This window comes from Stegastes partitus, unplaced genomic scaffold (genome assembly GCF_000690725.1).
Source record: "Stegastes partitus isolate 25-593 unplaced genomic scaffold, Stegastes_partitus-1.0.2 Scaffold670, whole genome shotgun sequence".
NCBI classification, from domain to species: Eukaryota; Metazoa; Chordata; class Actinopteri; family Pomacentridae; genus Stegastes; species Stegastes partitus.
Window position 1 is genome coordinate 100,156 of NW_007578401.1, and position 4,181 is coordinate 104,336.

Sequence of the window (4,181 nt, forward strand, 5' to 3'; positions counted from 1 at the left end):
CATGCATTTACACTGAAACTCTGCTTGTAGCGGGTTCAGCAGCGTGTCGTGTGACGGAAGCGCTCGTGGTTGGACGTTTTGGAGGTGAAAAACCGTGGTTTCAGTCAAACATTAATAAAGTTAACATCTCGTGCTATTCTCTTTTGACTTTTCCAATATCTAACCAAGACTACAATCTTATGACCTTAACCAAGTGCTCTGAGCGCCCAACCGCAGCCGTACAAACATCTGAACGCTGCTTTATTTGCTGCGAGGCAACACGGCTTTACACGAGCAAATATCCAAGGGAACACATTCAGCTTAGTATGTTGGAATTTATTTTTTAAAAACATTACCCAGATGTAACATTTGTTCGTGCAAAATATCTTCATACGTGTGCCGTGGGTCCTACCTGTATTGATTTTCGTCTGTTGGTTTTGGTCAGGTTTCCATTTCCACTGCAAACAAAGCTGTGACCTTGGAGAATTTACAGCGCAGTCAGAAAGACAAACATTCGTATCTCACCCGATAATGGTGAACATTTTATTTATTCGAATGGAAAGTAACTGCTTGTTTCATAACCAGTAAAACAAATGGGAGCTATCTCACCAGCTCGCCTCTGCACGGCCACACAAAGGCCGAGCTCTGTGTGCCCGAAACCAATTCAGAAGTCATTTAGCATTTTACGCACAAAGCGTCTCCTACGTTCAGCAGCTGAAGGTGAATCCAAGTCACGCAGCCAGATCTGCCTTCCTCCATAACTCCATCCACCATTTGTCGCATCTTTTCTCGGAGACACTTCAACACCCCCAAGAGCCGTAATGCTGATTTTCCATCTCAATCAGCAGCATCGAGAAACCGACACCACCTCCAGAGACCTTCAGACAATAGCCCCTCACATCAGATTTTTACTGCCCCCCTCTCCTCCTGAAGCGGGGTAACAAACTGTGACCTGGACCTGGCACTCTGACATGGCAGCGGTTCAAATCGACAAGCTCGGAGACACGAGTGCAACATTATCCTGGCGAGCTCGCGATGCCGCCGCGCCGCTGCCAAAACGCAGAAACAGCAGCAGGTTTTACTTTTCATTAGAGCCGCTGAAGACAAACACTATCGAACGTCTTGTTTTTCCATAAACACATTAACCGCGTGAGTTACTTTTAATTAAAAAAAAACCTCCGCAGCATGTTGATGATGGATTCAGCCCAACACACCGACTGATGTGTCATGTGAGGTCTGAGAAGTGAGAAAGTTGTGCAGGAATAAAAACACATGAGTGTTTCCCCTCCGGTCATATGTCAACCTGTTTTATTTTACAGTAACATGGCATCAACAGGGACCAACCTGCTGAACAAGACCAGGCCACATTTGAAGTTTGTAATTTTGGCTAATATTACACAACGCCGAGCTGGTTGAGCAACACTGTGACAAGTGCAGCACAACAGGACCAGCTTAGCGGGTTCGTGCCACGGCGCTGACACTTAATTATAGATCGTAAAGGAGACGAGAAAACAGTCCAGCTGCGTCCTAAAGCCGTCAGAGAACGAGCAGCAGTGGAGGGAAGGAAAAGAGGTGACGGAGTGGCTCTCGTTGTCGCCCTGCCGGGTTATTGTTTCGCGCTGCTTCACATGCGACGCTCTGCCCCGAAGCTTTTTATCGTGCAGGACACGTGACCTGCAGCTGAGCGAGAAGGCTTTTCTCTATCTGAGGAAAAAGGCCACGTGGCTGCACTGAGTGAAGGTGAGGAAGGAAACGGTGGCTGAACGGTCATGTGTTGGACTTCCTCAGATAAAGTTAGATGAGATGGAGGCTGTAAGGTGACATTTAACCCCCTGAAACCCAAAACGTACCAGCCAGCTTGAAAAGCATGTTAGATTTAAAAATAAATAAATAAAACATGTTTTTAAAAAAATACATCATTTATCAGAGCCAGAAACTGTAAAAGCTAAATTAATCATCACATTTTAAATTTTTTAAGGTTCCTGAACTAGTCTGTAATGTGTTGTTAATTAAATCTAAGTTTAAAATTATTATAAGAAGTGTGTCAGGAAAGTTTAAGGATTGATGTCATAAAAGATGGATTTTAAATCCAAACTAACAGTGTTCCCCTTCAAGTCATCCCCCTGGAGCCATCAAGGGCTACACGGTGGCTCGGTGGTTAGCACCGTCGCCTCGCATCTAGAAGGTCGCCGGTTCGCGTCCCGGTGAGGACACCCGGGATCTTTCTGCGTGGAGTCTCCATGTTCTCTCCGGGTTCTCCGGCTTCCTCCCACAGTCCACAAACATGCTGAGGTTAATTGGTGATTGTAAATTGTCCGTAGGTGTGAATGTGAGTGTGCTTGGTTGTCTGTCTCTAAGTGTAGCCCTGTGATAGACTGGTTACCTGTCCAGGTGAACCTGCCTTCACCCTGAGTCAGCTGGGATAGACTCCAGCCCCCCATGACCCTGGTGAGGACTAAGGTGTAGAGATGATGGATGGATGGACAAACTGGGACACAATCGACCTACTAACCCAGCGTGTTGTGTTTAGTTCTTCACTTCATGACAAAACCACGAGTGTAAAGCTTTTCGTCTTATAACCTGCTCTTCGTACTTTAAAACTTTTCTCAATGTTTTTTTTTTTCTTCCAGGTTTGACGTGACTTTTAAAAAGCCGCCGAGTCAAATTACACGTTTCTGACAGTGTCTGAGCAGCAGCATGGAATTAAAACAAAGTTAACTTGATTCAGGTTTCCAGTGATGAGCACGTTAATGAAGCAGTAGTCAGGAGCGCCGACATCCCAGCTGCAGGCGCCGACGTTGACACGCTAGCATTAGCTCCGTTCTCTTTGAGTCGGTGGCAGCTGAGACGCGAGACTTGTCTGTAAGAAGGTTGCTGAGAAAATCGCCTTGTTGTGATCCCCGCACGTCGGAGCCACCAGACGGACTCGCGGCGGTCCCACCGACGCTGACAACACATCTCTGGTTTGTTTCAGAGGAGACGCAGTAGTCTGGCCCTCCTCCAGAGGAAACAACATCTGGATTTGTGCTCATAATGGACTTAATGGTAACAGCGTGGAGCGTGATGGACTGACTCGCTCTCTGTCAAGTGGACATCAGCTGTGAAGACGCTGTCGTGTTTTCACATCAAATATGCGGTAATAGCACTTTATGAAAATTTGTGAGTACATTCTGGAAATTAATTTGTTTGGATTACGAGCCGCCGCGGCGCTGCCAGCGTTTCTGTCGCTTTGGCATCTCCGGCTCGTTCCACTTAGTTTTATGGTGTGAATATTTTATCCATTCTGTAAATAACACTTATTTTCTGCTTAACCGTCTCTAAGTGCTAAATGTGCTTCTTGCTGAAATGCATTGCAGCAGCTGGGAGAGGCCTGATGTGTAACGACTAAAAAGTGAAACAACAAAAAAGCCCCACACAAAACGAGAGTGGGTTGTTTTTCTTCCAGTCATCTCGTCTGTCGCGTTCTGTGTGATCAGTGTGTGACCTGCACTGTGGCTTCCGCTGGAGCTTTTTTTTTTTCACCTTTTGTGGTCAGAGAAGACAAACCGAAAGCTTGATATAGCTTCAGTTTATTTCTATTAGTAAGGATGTCATTCATAAGAAAACAGATTTTTTTTTAAGAAGTAGCCTCTGTTGTTTGTTTCCAGCTCTTATCGTCGGGGTTTTTCTCTGATGTTCCAGTTAAAGGCGAGCGTTCGTGTGTTCATTAAATCGGTGATTAACCACCTTCGTGCATGAATCATACATCAATGACAGCCTCGTTTTTACACACCTACGACAGTGAAGATGCAGAAAAACGACAATGCGTGGCGAAAATAGCACGCCGTCAATATTTTAGAGTGTATGTTTTATTCAGAGGAGGCTCTCCTGCACTTCATACATGATGCAGCCTCGACTTTGGTCACAGCAGGAGATGCTCTACATAACTTTTAGGTGGGAGAATGTAGCACAAAAATAACTACTTCGGAGAGACGCAAACAATTTGACAGTTTCTGGCCCGCTGCTCGACGGAACATGCTCCACACAGTTCAGCTTGTGTGCGCTCTCCGTTTGGGTAGCTGTGTTTGCTCTGCAGAACAAGCCCAGTTTTACAGATGGCTCCCGCTCCGTTCGTGTTTGCCGACTTTGTTTTTCCGACACTTGAGACGCAAACACGAAGACCCGCGTGGACGCCTTATCGGTCGAACAAGATTGAAAACTCT